This window comes from Tasmannia lanceolata, unplaced genomic scaffold, assembly GCF_043159265.1.
Source record: "Tasmannia lanceolata isolate RefF3 unplaced genomic scaffold, GAP_Taslan_0.1 ptg000024l, whole genome shotgun sequence".
NCBI classification, from domain to species: domain Eukaryota; kingdom Viridiplantae; phylum Streptophyta; class Magnoliopsida; order Canellales; family Winteraceae; genus Tasmannia; species Tasmannia lanceolata.
In genome coordinates, this window is record NW_027518701.1 from 8,807,392 (window position 1) to 8,823,619 (window position 16,228).

The following is a 16,228-nucleotide window of genomic DNA, read 5'->3' on the forward strand; positions in this document are numbered from 1 at the left end:
GATCATCTTTAGCATGGAGATAAGATTGTAGGGGCCGTTTGGATACCCGGATTTTATAATCTTGGATTTCGTCAGAACAGGTATACCCTTTTTACACGAGGGATCAAGGGAATAAGATCATTTAAAGGGTACAAGACAGAGAATGGTGTCTGACAAGACATAAGAGGGAAGATGGTTCGCTAGAAAGCAAGCCATTGGTGCTGCATCTCCCTAATAAATCTTGAGAACTCGCCTCTGAAACATGTGTACAAGTCATATCCAATAAGTACCGTAACTTCTTCTAAGCAACACCATTCTGTTGCAAAGTGTCTGCATATAAAGATTGATGTATGATGCCTCGTGAATCAAGAAATTGAGTAAAGCCTTTACAATTAGAAAATTATTGATTTGTATGCAAACAAGAAATGGAGTACTAGCCATTTCAAAAAAAAGAAATGGAGTACTTAAATTGATTCCCAAATTCAAAGTAAAATGATTTAAATGCATTGAGTACTTCAGACATATCTTTCAATAAGAATAACCATGTAGCATGAGAATAGTCATCAACAAAGAAAACAAAATAGCGAAACCCATAAAAAGAAATAGTGCGTGAGAGACCCCAATTATCTGAATGAACAAGCTCAAATGGGCGCGACGATCTACGACTACCAAGCCAAGGGAAGTACACCCGATGGTGTTTTCCCAACTCACAAGACTCACATGGCAACTACTCAACAGAACTAGTTAGAAAAGGGAATTTGCGAAGCTTCTCTGCAAGAGGGTGACCAACCGACAATGCCACTGATAGGCATCAACAAATGTTCGAATAGCAACACCAGTGTGGGTCGAATCAAGGTAATGCAAGCCACCAAGCTCACGGCCCAAACCAATCCTTGTCCCAGTCTTCAGATCCTGAAAAAGACAATAAGATGGAGAGAAGGAAACAAAACAATTTAGAGATTTGGTTAATTGACGCACTAATAACAAATTTACTGGATATGAAGGAACATATAGAACCGAAGATAAATTAATGTCATTAGATATGGACACCATACCTACCCCAGAGACAGGGGATTTGGTTCCATCTGCTAAGGTAATTGAGGAGGGATCCTAGAGATATCTGACTGGAACGATGAAAGAATATGAGAATTACCAGTCTTGTCGTGAGATGCCCCTGAATCAATGAGCCATGACCCAGAGGTAGAACCAGAAAGAAAATAGGACTTGCTACCTGATTGAGCGAATGTGGCCGTAGACTAGTTGCCTTTATCACGAATGCGCATAAATTCTGTTGGGGTTCCACGCTAAAGCAAATAGTCCCACATCGGATAAGAGAAATGAATGGGGACGGGTTATAAGGGAATGTGCACCCTCCCTCTAATGCCTAGCTTTTAGGGGTGAGTTCTACCTCGTTAAATTCCCTACAAATGGTATCAGAGCTCAAGGTGTGGTAACCCCGGTTTGCCTCCGAGGGCGGAAATGTCCCTCTGGGAAGATCTCGGAAACCCTGGTGTAGGATCTCGTGGTTCCCACGTCGCTGCCACGTGGAGGGGCGATATTGTCCACGTTGCTTCCGCATGGAGGGGGAGATTGTTGGGGTTCCACACAAAAGTAAAATAGTCCCACATCGGTAAAGTGAGATGGATGGGATGGGTTATAAGGGAATGGGCATCCTCCCTCTAATGGCTAGCTTTTAGGAGTGAGTTTACATGGTTAAATTCCCTACATATTCCTCATAGTCATTAGAGGAATTTGTTTTCCCACACAAAAGTAAAATAGTCCCACATTGGTAAAGTGAGATGGCTGGGGATGGGTTATAAGGGAATGGGCATCCTCCCTCTAACGGCTAGCATTTAGGGGTGAGTTCTACCTGGTTAAATTTGCATGACTTTCTTTTCATCTTTAGAACGACTTAGTAATGGTTTCTTTCCATTTTAGGATCGCCAGAGCTAGATATTGAACATTTTTTTTTCATCTTGTTCATGACAATTGTCTTGTATTAATATTATTTTAGTGGATGTGTCTAATTGTGATTGTGAAGTGTACGCCCTTGGCTCTGTGAAGATGAAAGCCAAACTACTATCTTCACTATATATTATCTTTAAGCAACTTGGTATTTAAAAAAAAAATGGTACTATTTTCTTTGATGAAGTAACCTCCATGAAGGCTGTTTTATCTTTTTCTTTTATGTGTTACTATGGAACATTAGTTATTCCTGAAGAGTTCAAGTACACCTATTCAAATTAGAAGTAGGGGTATTGTGTCCTCACTAATTTGTTGGAAAGAAGTGATCTGATTTTATTCATTTCCAAGGATTAAATTTTTGGTCAATCCGAGATGTTTCAGTCGAGCTACTCGATTTTGACCCACCAGAAATGAGACGTACTTAGTTTTGCATTTGTCATGGCTAAAATGCCTAGGTTTCAGCTGTATTTTTTTGTCCTCCATCTTTGATTCTGACAGTTGACTTTTTTTTTCTTTGTTCAATATTCTAATACTTTATAGGCTTATTTGTTTAGCATATACAGGCTCTGCGACAATTGCAACTCAATGATAATGCGGAGGGGAGTGCAAAGAAGAAAATTGCAAAGCTATTCTTGACTTTTCTGTTCTGTTTAACAGAACTGGGTGTTTGGTTTACTTTAACGGTATGGGTTCATTCTGAATATTTAGGTAATTGTGGATTGTTGAAAGAGCAGCTGGGCAGTTTCAAATTTATGATGTTTTTTGAACAGGCAGCAAAGTCTTTATCGTCCAGTGAAACTGATATTTTCTTCTGGGGAGAAAGGAGGGATTTGCTTGGTGATAGTATAGTGAGAAATTTTAGCCGAGACATATTTCATGCATTCTCCCAGTATGTACCATCAGGTATCATTTACTTTGAGTACTCTCTCTCTCTCTCTCTCTCTCTCTCTCTCTCTCTATTCCCAGATTCATCTGTCTCTAGCTGTTTGATTTATCTATTTCTATTTGTTGTTTTAAATAGCTTGTCTGTTTTGCAGTGGTTTCTTGTATATTATTCTACTTATGTTTAAAGCAGCTTTGCCGGCTTGTTTGGTTGTATTAACCTGATTTCTAGGCGTGTTGTAAAATCCCGTGGCTGATATTTACTTCTGTTTTTATCTTACACTTAGATCCAAAATGGTGTATTGGTGAAGACCTCGGAATGGATTTAGCTTCTGGATTTCTGACTGCAAAAGTTGACTGCCTCATCCAATCACTTATCGAATACAGGTGTAAAAGTTGACTTACTCTTCTTCTTCCTCTCTTACCTTATCCTCATTTCTAACATATCCATTTATATATCCACCTTGGATAGTGCCTCTAATGGGAATAGTGTTTATAACATATTCTATTTCAGTGATTGACCAAATCTGGGTTTCATATGCTTTTCTGTAAATTAAATTCTCTCCTGTCAGTGCTAGGGCAATATAGGCTGCTTTGTTTTTCAGAACCAAGTCTATTTATCATTTGCAGTGGGCATGCATCACTATTTTGAGAAATATCTTTCTTTTATCACGATGCCAATGGATTCCTCCATTATGCTAAGATTCTTGTTCATGGTTTTCTATCCAGGAGAGAGAAAGACTTGAGATGTATAATATTTGTGGAAAGGGTCATTACAGCCATTGTTCTTCAGTCTCTGTTGAGCCAAGTGGCTCAACTTTCCTGCTGGAAGACAGCTTACATGGCAGGGAATCATTCAGGGTTGCAATCCCAAACTAGAAAGGAACACATGAGAATAGTTGATGCATTCCGTGAAGGAACAGTGGGTTTTCTTTTGTTTGTTTTATTTTTATTTTGTTGGTATTGTAGTGCACGTTAGTGGAAAAAGATTTGAAAGCATCTGAATTATTTTTGTGCAGGTGAATATTATTGTTGCTACACAGATTCTTGAGGAGGGTTTGGATGTACAAAGTTGCAACTTGGTCATTAGATTTGATCCTTCAGCCACGGTTTGCAGTTTTATACAGTCACGTGGTCGTGCAAGGATGCAAGGATCGGACTACTTATTACTTGTCAGGAGGTGACATACTGTTCATTGTATTTTTCATTCTGTCAGAATTTATGAGTTCCTTATTGTAGTATTGTAGTTTTTTTTTTTTTTTTTGGTAGATAAGCTGGGATTGAACCTCCGATCTCCAGGTTGAAGAACAAAGCCTTGACCATTGAGCTAGAGGCTCAATCCCAGTATTGTAGTTTTTTTATTTGTAATTTGTTCATCCTACTCACCAGTTGTGACTTGTTTTTTAATGGGGCCATCAATATAGTTGTCTACTCGCTTTCTCTTTTTAAGTAGTAATTAACAATAAAAAGATGCTAACAAGGGTGAAGGGGAGAAGATCAAATATTGTTTTTATTTTCAATGGAGGGATGTGGATTTGAGGCTTGGAAGAGGCAATTTACCTGATTTTTATTTTTTATTTTTGTAATATTATAGTATACTCGATGGATTGATCCTACACTTGTCATGGATTTATCCTGTTATAGTGTTTTCTCAGACAAGCTTGTCTGACAATATGTGATCACACAAGAATCTAGGAAAATCCTATTCTCCTTTTTCTTTGCATTTTCGTTTCTCATGTATTTTTTCATACATTGTTGTTTATTCTTTCTTTTTTTTCTCTTCTTGATATATAGCTGTTAGATATTTACATTTATAATAAAAAAAAAATTTTCCGAAGGAGATTATGTATCTAATTTCTAGGAGGTTTACTATGACTCAACCGAATCAAATCCATTAATCATCAAGTTGATTCAGAAGATTATGAATTAAACGAATGAGTGTGCAATGCATTCATGTTGAGATGCAGAGTTGACTAGCATGTCCCTTGATGTGTTTCTAACTCAACTCAACAACTCAACAAAGCCTTTGTCCCAAACTATTTGGGAAAAATGGGTTTTTTAGTAAACCTGTTCCAGTTAAGAGATGCACTTTCTCAGTTGAGTTTGGATTCTGTTTTCTTTCTTTTTTGGGGTGGGGTAGTTATGTCTTTTTACTGTTCAGTTAGCTCATGTGATGTGTTATTCATGATATTATCTTCTGCTAAATCTAATACCTATCTTGTTCTTTTTTCTTTTTCTAGTGGGGATTCATCTACACTCTCAAGGATAACAAATTATCTTGCTAGTGGAGATATTATGCGAGAGGAGTCCATTCGACAGGCTTTGCATCCATGTACACCGCTTGAGACTGGAATGTATTATGAGGATTTTTTCTGTGTTGAAACTACTGGAGCTACTGTCACGCTGAGTTCAAGTGTAGCTTTGATATACTTCTATTGCTCAAAGCTTCCTTCTGACGGGTTAGTTCTACGTATTTCTTGCAGTTGTTATTAGAAAGCTCTTGGACCTTGGTTGTTTTGTTTATTTAGCTTCTGCATGACAACTCACTTTCATTTTTTCCCATTGGTAGGTATTTTCGTCCATCGCCTAGGTTTGATATTGACAACGAGTCTGGATTTTGCACCTTACATCTTCCAAAAAGCTGCCCAATACAATCTGTTTGCATACAATGGCAACACAATATGCTGAAGCAAATTGTGTGTCTGAAAGCATGCAAAAAGCTTCATGAGATTGGTGCTCTAACTGATTATCTGTTACCAGAGTCTTACGTTGAAGAAGAAGAAAATGATACCCAAGAAAGTGGTAAATTCTGTTTTCTCAATGGTCTTGGCATAGTTTGAGGTTACTCCACCTATTGTTCAGTTCTTTCTACTATCAAACTTGCATTTTCCGTGTACATGTTTATTACTCAAGCTTCAAATCGGGAACATTTGTTGCGTTTCACTTAATTTTTTAACACTTTAATTTCTTGTGTTTCTGATATTTTTTTTCTCTTCCAGTGGCTTGATGTGTCTCATACTAATCTTTTATCCTTACTGTTTTCTACCCAGGGATTAATTCATATGAGGACCAATATTTTGATTATTTCCCAGGAAAACTAGTTGGTCGTTGCCTATCCTTTTCTGAAAAGGAATTGTACCATTGCTACTCATTGCGCTTAAAGCAGGACTTCTACTATGATGTTCCCTTCAGAGACATTACTCTTCTCGTCAAGAGCGATCTCGGAATTGAGTTTGTAAGTACAACGTTTCAGATGGAGGTTCATAGGGGCTCTGTGACTCTGGGCATGGAATATATTGCTCCTATTTATCTTAGTGCTGACCAGGCAAGTCATCAGTTTTAATTGTGTTGCTGTGTGGTTCAGTAAATGGTGAAACTATATCTATCTGTAATGTGGTTGACTGTTGTATTGACTGTTTCCAGGTCCTTATGGCAAGAAGGTTTCAGGTTACTATACTCAGATTGCTTATGGACCATAACTTGAGTAAATTAAAGGATGCTTTAGATGACCATCTTTCAGGAGGAATCACTTGCAAGGATTTCCTATTTACTTCTCCCCTCTATTTCTTCCAAAATTGATTGGGTTTGTGTTAGTTCTGCCTTATTTTGTTCCAACGTAGGTGGCTCTAGTTTTAAGGCTGGTGGCTATGGCATTCGGTGTTGTTCCTGTCCCAAGGAAAATGTTCATTTGATGCAAACGAGAGATGGTTCTTTATGTAGTTGTATGCTTAGGAATTCCTTGGTATTTACTCCACATAATGGGCGTGTATATTGCATTACTGGTATCTTAGATGACCTCAATGGAAACTCCATCATGAAGTCGAAGAGGGGAGAGGTACTTACTTACAAGGAGTATTTCCAGTGCCGTTGAGTTCTTCTAACTCCTTTGCAATTGAAATTCAATCAAATTTTTGTTTATTGCATTTTTATTGAATTTTAATTTGGTTTAATTTGTGTACTTATCAGTTTTATCTTTCACATGTCCTAATTTATCAACAGGTACGGTATTACTTTGTGTTACAGTAGAGAATCGTTACTTAGTGGGAGACAACTTTTTACGCTGCATAATTGTCTTCGGAGGCTCTCTGGTCAAAAGGAGAAAGGTGTGCTTGCTTCTTCTTATTTTGTGGATTCAAATTCTCTTTCTTTCTGTCCATATAAGTTTATTTTGATTTTTAGGAGTTTGATCCATCTATTTACAACTATGTTTTTCGTTTAAACTTTCTTGCATACTAAACTTGTATGTGTTTAGTTCGGTATGAAATAAAATCTCAATTCCTTCTTTAGATGTTGTTTCAAACTTCCACATCCACTTTCTCATATTAACTAAATTTGTATGATACTGTCTTGAGTCTTGACCCTTCCATGATTATCTTTTGGTGGCAGTCTAAAGTGGTACAGAATATATATTTTACCTATTGAGCTCCTTTTCTCTTAAGCTTGTCTGATTCACATGTTATTGAGTGGTGTCACATGGTGATAGGAGTTGTAATTCAACCTACTAGGTTACTGTTTGTAAATGAGAAGAGGAAGAACGAAGAGAGAAGGGACATGAGCTGGGGAGAAATGGAAAGTGGATGGTGCGTAATGTATCCTTCTATCATTTTCTTGGGCATCATTGAGAAAAGGATGCATTTGCTTAAGTTTTGTGTGGATTAAAATGATACACAATTTTCTCAGATGAAGCCCCACATCTCTTCCTACACCAAGCTGCTGCTTTGGTAAGTACATCTGCAATTTTTCCTCCAGATATATTGTAGTAACAAAAATTTCCTTAACAACAATAAACCTTGTCCAATTAAATAATGTCACAATGAGATGATCTGGACTGAGCCATTTCCGAGTTACTTCAGTAGACGTGTAAATGTTTGTCTCTATGCTAGGAATCAAAGGCAGCCCTTGAGGGTAAAGCAGAGAGGACACAGAGGATCAAAGGCAGCCCTTGATGAATTCAGCTTTGGAAATCCGGGTCTGATTGACATAGGAGGAGTCCTTAGAGGTGATGGGGGATCGGTGAAGTGGGCTATCTTTGGACCCATTTGTGACTCGAGTGAGGCGGAGGTGTGAGTGAGTCACCAAGGTATAAAATTTCTAGAGGGAGAAGATTTAGATACAGTGGTGGTGGAAGGGGACTCCCTCAACGTAATCCGTTGGCTAAGAGGATCACATGTGTTTCCCTAGAGGTTTGCGGATCTGTTTGAGGAGATTAAAGATATTTTGGGCAGTTCCATTATCTCCTTCCGTCATATAAGGAGATTAGGTAATGTGGTGGCGGATAGGCTAGCTAGGGAGGGGGTACTGTCTTGACTCCTTTTGGTTTTTTCACTGTTTTTTATTTTTCTTGTTACTTTATATATCTCATGTATATTCGACCATCTCAGTCCTGTTCTTTCAATGAAATTTCGTCCATTAAAAAAAAAGCAGAGAGGAAACAGAGTACGCACCCACCTCCACAACTTCAAGATGATTGGGCATGAGAATCGAGGAGGGCCCATATGAGAGATTTCCTAGCCATTAAGGGAGAGTATTTTCTTTTGTTGTGAGGTCAAATTAGCTCTATTACCAATCCCTTAGACCAGACCTTTATCCTCTTTGAAATCTGTCAGCTAACCTTTCGAGACTGTCGCAGATTTACTCCATCAGCCAACCATTTGTGACTGTCGCAGATTTACTCCATCATCTAATCACTTGTGACTCACATATTTACTGCACCCATTATCTGTCACCCTCTGCCCTGAAATAACCTGAAGCAGTTCTAAAGAAACCTTAGCTATTCTCCCTTAATATCAGTCCATCTCAACCCCACCCCTCCTCCCCCCTTCCGCCAAATTGTCAACCCAGCAATCCACTCTTTGCACTATTCATTAGACCCTCCCTGCAAATCTACAGTTAAATTTCCCAACAATCTGACCTTATCCATGAACAAGAACCATGAACCTTGTTTCCTTTTAGACCTGTCATAAGTCCTAGACTTTACCCTACACTTGTAACTCCCAGATCTCTCCTCAACCTGTTCTTGAAACCCATCCTATTCTGACTGCTCAGAAATTACAAACCTGTTCGGTTATCTGGGAAAAAGTCGTATTTACCCTAAGCTGTTTTGTTTTTTCCCATTTTCCCTACCCAAAATATCCATCCATTAGACACCGTGTAATAGGCTACCATTTCGCGTGGTTCGGGGGGCACTTGAGTCAGCCGCCGGCGCCCGGCTGCGTCTTGACCCCTATCCCATTTTTGGGCCAATTCCCCCTTCATACTACCAAAAAATGAGATTCTTGCCGAATCCGAGTTTGCTGCTCCAACCATTACAAAACTAATACCTATTCTATTTAGTACTTCTGGAAAAAAGTCCTATCTACCCTAAGCTGTTTTGTTTTTTCCCATTTTCCCTCCCCAAAATACCCATCCATTAGACACCGTGTAATAGGCTACCATTTTGCGCGGTTCGGGGGGCACTTGAGTCAGCCGCCGGCGCCCGGCTGCGTCTTGACCCCTATCCCATTTTTGGGCCAATTCCCCGTTCGTACTACCAAAAAATGAGATTCTTGCCGAATCCGAGTTTGCTGCTCCAACCATTACAAAACTAATACCTATTCTATTTAGTACTTCTGGTGCTTCTTCATACCTAGTGCTTTCTGCAATCAATCCTACATCAGTTGGTATTAGAGGTACACTTATTAGTTGTCTTGTCTTTTAGTCTTCCATCTCTCCACTTGCATGCATGTGGATGAGTAAATAAACATTTACACACATGGGTGTGTCTGTGCATAGTGTGGCTGTGGTTAGCATTGGTGTGTCAGTGTTTGCGTGCATATGTGTTGGTTGGATATTGGGGTGGGGGTGGGGGTGTCTTCTCCTGAACGAAAGAAAGTGTATCATGCCATAGAATATGGGGGCATGTCTTTACCTAAACCAAAGAATTTGTATGCATGCAGCAAATTTTTCTTAACACTATCTCCGCCTCTTAAAACTGATTATCCGTACAACTTCTTCCTGTCATGTTTATTTTGATGCATTTCCGTGATTTCTTATGTATATGCCTTGTAATACTAATATGTTAAAATAGTATTTAGTTATCATTTTGAATGTCAATTTAATAAATATTGCATTTTCATGCAGTGTTGTCCTAATTTTCATCTATCTATTTTTTCTGAAATACACTCGCATTTTAATATTTATCGTCTTCTTTACAATTTATAATTCTATTTTCCCTTCCATGTTGCAGCATTGAGCAATGCTGATGTTGAATTGCCACCTGAGCTTTGTGTGGTGCTTATGTGTCCCATCACCATTAGTACATTGTACTCTTTCTCATTTGTTCCATCTATCATGCATCGCATCGAGTCTATGCTTCTCACTGTCAGTTTGAAACAAATGCCAATGAATCACTGCACGCAAAATGTTGTTGTTCCAGCCATCAAGGTATGTCACTATTTTATCTACAGAAGCTTCTGAAATGATGTTGGTGATATTGTAACATTGTCAAGGTTAATTTGAAGCAGTCATCTCGCAGATTCCATTTTTTTTTGTTTGGTTTGCTGTACTTCAGTAAGGACTACAAGGTTTAAATTTTACATTTTTTTAATAGGTCCTATCGAATCTCCCTAGTGGGAGCCTTGCTGCAATCTTTTTTCCTTCATTCTCTAGTATTGAAATACAGTCTTCTGTTGACTTTTTTGAATCTTCTCAACATTTGAGTTGCCATAAGTAATTCATGTTATAACATGAATGGATTTGTACTAAATATGCAAATAATTTTGTTTACACTTATCCTATTAAAGATTCCAATGAAGACGGGGAAATTGTTCTTTCAGGTTTGCTGACTTCTATTTTTTCGTAATAGGTTTTGGAAGCAATTACCACAAAGAAATGCCAGGAGGAATTTTCGTTGGAGTCATTGGAGACACTTGGAGACTCTTTTCTCAAATATGCGGCTTGTCAACAGCTATTCAGAGATAATAAGTATCATCATGAAGGTCTTCTTAGTTCGAAGAAGGATAGAATGATATCTAATACTGCACTTTACAGTCTTGGGTGTAAGCGCCAACTGCCGGTATTATATTAACCTATAATTACAATTTATTGTGCTGTGTTGGTGACGTGTGGCATCGTTATGGATAGATAGGAAAATGTGGCTAGGGAAGTGCAGTATTCGATATATAATTGATAGGATCATGCATGAAGAGAAATCTGGTAGTCCAATAAATGATACCAAGGAGAACCTCTTGAATTAGGCAGTTTCTCTTGTTGGAAAGCTCTGTAATAGATGCTTGACATGGTTGAAAGATTGTGCACAAATTAGTTGTTTTACCTTTCGAAAGCCATTTAAGTGAAGAGGTCAAATTTGCTCTTGGAGTTTGAAGTAACAGGTTTATAGGGTTGAAGTTAATAAAGACAAATGGTTGAAGCACACTGAGTATGTATGTGGTTCACCTTGAGGCTGAACAGAAGTGTGTGATTTTCGTGTTAGGATCAAAATAAGAAGCCTAGGTCACGTTGTTGACCAAGATATGTCTGACATTGAGACTTACAATCTTCATATGACATGTTTGAGTCCTTGACTTGTCTCTTGAGTTCTGCACTCGCAAATTGGGTTTTAAACTTGTTTGATTTGTTAGCATTTTTCTACTTGGTAGTTTCTAACCTTAAACTAATAATCAAATATTATGATTCGTTATCACCTTTTGCCAAGCCTAGTTTTTTACTTAATAGTTAGTCTCTTTGAGATTCATACTTTAAAGAAATGGATTCACGTCATACTTTACTCTTTGTAAATTGTTTTTTTTTTTTTTCGACTTTTATCTTCTTCTTTTTTCTCATGATTATCTCTTTTTTAATAATTATCAAAACATATGCTCCTATTTGCCTCAAGTCTTACTCTTTGTTAATTGTTTTTTCCCTACTTTATCCTTTTTTTTTTATAATCATCTATTTTTTAATAATTATCAAAACATACGCTTCTATTTGCCTCAAGTCTTACTCTTTAGTCTTTACAATACGCCCAAACCATGTTTTTGATTCTCACGACTGGCTATTTTATCAGCTGAATTCCATCATTTATTCTTGCTGGTAAATCTCCGTACTCGATTATGTTTCCTGATATTTCCCCTTTTCTTTGCCTTGCGTTTTGAGGTGTACACTTTGTACAATGTCTCAGTGTTGGTTTGGATAAAGTTCATCCTATAGTTATAAAATATATTTTCTTAGGATATTCTTATACTCAAAATGGTTATCGATGGTAATTTTCACTCCTAAGTAATTTGTGTCTCGATGTTACTTTTTTTAACATACATCTACTTGAACTTTCCTACTAAACCACCCTACTTACCTTCAACTTTCCTAGTAAACAAATTAAACGTCAACTCCACAGTTTGCTGTATCACAGCCAGAATATGAGAAATGCACAACAATCTCCACCTTGGCTTGTATTCTATAAACACCTGAAGGTTAACTCCAATGTGTACTCTCTAGAGCACAGCTCCACATATCGTGCACATGAGGTGCCCACCCCACTCCATGGGTTGCTTCGTCAATCATCAACAACTGTTGTTATTGGTCTAGTCCAAGCAATGCTTGATCTTGGTCCCTGTAACCGATTTTGTGAATATATCAGTTGCATTGTCATCTGTATATATCGTTTTCAAGTCGATGCTTCCATCTGCCACCCACTCTCTTATCTTGTGATGTCTCACATGTATATGTTTCGTCCTGGCATTAAATACTTGATTCTTCTCCAAATGTAAGACAGTTCGACTTTCACGGTGCAACAAGTCTTCTCTCTCCTTCAGCCCTATATCTCGAACCAATACAGCTAACTAAATAGTGTCCTTGCCATCACCTACTTCCATGTAATCTGTCGTAGAGTACATGGTTTCATCTACTCTCAACAATAATGCTCGTAGAACTTTGTTGTGCAGCTTCATGCTTTCATCTTTGGTTTTAATCGGTCTACCACATAGTCAATATATCAGTTAATTGTGCTTGATAAGTGATATTTTCCATGTCTTTGGGATCCTTGATATTGCCTTTTGCTGTTATATTTTTTGGAAGAGATTTCTTATGTAATTCATCAAATTCATATAATTATTGAATACTATCATGCTATGTTGGAATCATTAAAAAAAAAAAAAATTTATCATGCTATGTTGGCATGTAGGATTGTGCTGGCTATTACATATAACTCATTTGCCTTCATTCTCATTTGCAGGGTTATATTCGTAATGAGTGTTTTGATCCTAAATATTGGGTTATTCCTGGTGAATCTTCTGGATGTTTTGTAGAGGATGTCAAATTCTTTTCTACTTCAAAAAATATCTATAATAGGGGGACAAGGCATATAAAGAAAAAAACAGTTGCAGATGTTGTGGAGGCACTCATTGGAGCATACCTTAGCGAAGGAGGTGAATTGGCAGCTTTAGTTTTCATAGACTGGCTTGGTATGAAGGTTGATTTTGTCAAGGAATTACAAGATGGGACACCATTTTTAGCAAAACCTGAGATTTATATACATATCATACATCTTGAATCGGTATTGAACTACTCATTTCGTGATCCTTCTTTGTTGGTTGAAGCATTAACGCATGGGTCATATCAAGTTCCCGATATCCCAAGATGCTATCAGGTATTTTTTCTGAACTTTGATCATTGTGATGTTTTCACTGGTTATATACTAATAATATTGTTAATTTGATGCTTGTGGCTGACAAGTTACTTATCCCTTGTAAGGGTGCTTTCTTATGTCAAGAAGTGTTGCTCGCTCTCATTTTGAAGCCCCAATTATCCACTATTTATATGATGCGAGTAGGGGTGCACTTTGTTGTGTCCCAATTTATTAGAATTGTTGTGGGCTGTTTATTCTTGCCATTTTATTTTGTCAAGAATAATTTGTATTTATCATAAAATGAAAATAATAGTCGTAACATCTCCCTCCTCTTTTTCTGAAATGAGCATCTTGTACTCGTTGCCGCTGCAAATGTCCATTTTTGAAGTGGGCCTAATTAGTTATATGGTTGGTTATTTTTTCAGAGCAATTAATTATACGTTTGGTTCTCACCATCTACCTTATGGTTTGTTATATGTATCTATTTACTTGTGCCGTATCCAATGTATGAGTTTAATAATTTGTCCAAATTCATCAATGATCACATTTATTTTATGAAAATGGTCTTCCATAGTTGTGTAAATGTCCCATTGTATAATAACTTATGATAATCATATGTCATGGAGCATCTAGATTCTTTGTGCCTGAAAGAGTCTTGGAGCATCTTGCAAATGAGGTATAAAAAAGGAATGTCTTGCTTTGGTCATCTACTCGGTGGTGAACCTACCCTATTCTTAAAGAGTTATGCTAAGGGGACGCATAACCTGGATGAAACCTTGGGATGATCGGTGATATTTGGCCATATGTCCCGGTTGCTTGCATTCATGGTGAAAATACAGTGGCTAATCCCTGGAGGGAGTGCTACTTCTGTGTCCCTCCTATTTTATCATCATCCATAGTCTTATTTATGAATTGATTTATTGGAATCCTTCTTCTCCCTTTTGTCAATATCTAAGCTAGCATTTATATTTTTAGCCAGATTTAAAGTGCACCCTAAGAGAACGTAGCTGGGAATTGTCCTAATTGTATTCTGATTTTGAAATGTGTACATTTCACTAAGTGACTAGATTCTTTAAATGCCACACAATATACAAAGTGAACATACATTGACTTGAGAAATACATCGATATGCAATCATATACGATCACAGTTAAACAATACTAAAAATACTGCAGAAATCTCAAAGTGCAATATATTTACAACTTAATGGAAGAAATAGTCCCATATAGTAGTTTTTTCCTATCGTTGTGCTTTGAATTGTTCATGCTTAAAATGTTGTTTGATGTGATATCTTTTGTTATGATGCAGCGCCTAGAGTTCCTTGGGGACTCCGTTTTGGACTATCTTATCACCATACACTTTTACAGTAGATATCCTGGACTGCCCCCTGGACTTCTGAGTTCTGACTGACCTTAGGTCTGCTTCTGTAAACAATGATTACTATGCACATGCAGCAGTAAAGACTGGATTCAACAAATACATTCTCCATGCATCATCTGTGCTTCATGGTCAGATTACTACCTTTGTCCAAAATTTCGAGCAATCATTTGGAGGCTCATCGTTTGGTTGGGAATCTGGGTCAGCTGTACCTAAGGCAAGTCATCATTTTCAATCACTTTCAAATTTTTTTATGTGGTTTTCCAAGTCACGTGAACAATTCTCAGTTTCAATTACTTTTAAGGATTTCCTATTTTAAACAGGTACTCGGAGATGTAATTGAATCCATTGCGGGGGCGATTCTAATTGATTCTGGATTTAACAAGGAGGCTGTTTGGGAGAGCATAAGGCCTCTTCTAGAGCCCTTGATTACACCAGAGACAATGAAATACCAACCAGTGAGAGAGCTTGAATTACTGTGCGGGAGTAAAGGATATGTGAAGAAATTCATCAAGACATCCAACAATGGCATTGCTGGCATCACAGCAGAAGTTGAAGCTCATGGAGTCATTTACAGGGAAACATGCACCGGTGAAAATAAGAAGACTGCAAAGAAGTTAGCTGCAAAAGCTGTATTAGAGACCTTGAAGACATGCATTCCGGGAATCTGAGTTAGCAGTTGATGGGAGTCTCCAAAAGCATTGTCGACTCAGTTTTATCATGTTGTATTGCTCCAAAGTTCTGCCTGATGTTTGAAAATTCTCAAAGAAGAAGAAAGTGAAGCATATCTGTAAGCGGGACTCCAGAGGCTGTAAATTTCAATATTTAATAAAAGTATGTTTCCATCTTGAATGCTTGCTAGTGAGTTCGAAAGCATTTTTGTGGACAAGTGAGTGAGGGCCTATTATCAAAACATGGTTGTGCCTGTATCATTTGAATAGGTAGGGAAATAATATCTTGGCTCTCTTTTGTTTTTCAATAGGAGCACTCTTGTTTCTCAAAATAGCACTCCCCTCTTCAATTTATACTTTTCTAACGAGTAGAAAGCTTTTTTATTTGTGAAAGATAAACTAGGAGAAAGCTATGTGCAAGGTCAATGACCCACACGGTTCGATGCATTCAAAGGATCCATTAACTGGTAGGGTTTTGGCACAACAATTGAATCTGTACCTTGCTCATTGGATCTATATAATTATGGAAAGATATTTTTGTAATCCAACCTGGTTGCCTAATCGACCTAAATTACCTCATCTAACCGACGTGCATGCGTCGGTTAGATGAGGTAATTTAGATGGGCCGGGTTTGATACTGCGCATGAGTTACTATTGACTAACTCCACGATGGGCAAGGATGAACGTCGGTGGGCGATGTCATAATCGATCCTCCTTGAACGACAGATCCAAGCCAATAAAATCCCTCCTTTAC

General features: G+C 37.8%; 1 pseudogene across 1 annotated transcript; it reads left to right on the top strand.

The window, feature by feature from the left end:
• The first annotated feature begins 1,021 nt into the window (after positions 1 to 1,021).
• On the top strand, positions 1,022 to 15,782 carry LOC143856991 (endoribonuclease Dicer homolog 2-like; annotated as a pseudogene). Its single transcript, XR_013238438.1, has 16 exons — positions 1,022 to 1,072; positions 2,499 to 2,627; positions 2,715 to 2,847; positions 3,114 to 3,213; positions 3,556 to 3,748; positions 3,846 to 4,006; positions 5,067 to 5,285; positions 5,396 to 5,628; positions 5,877 to 6,151; positions 6,250 to 6,687; positions 6,826 to 6,929; positions 10,052 to 10,248; positions 10,670 to 10,879; positions 13,034 to 13,447; positions 14,735 to 15,020; positions 15,127 to 15,782. The product of XR_013238438.1 is annotated as an endoribonuclease Dicer homolog 2-like (transcript).
• The last annotated feature ends 446 nt before the right edge of the window (positions 15,783 to 16,228 follow it).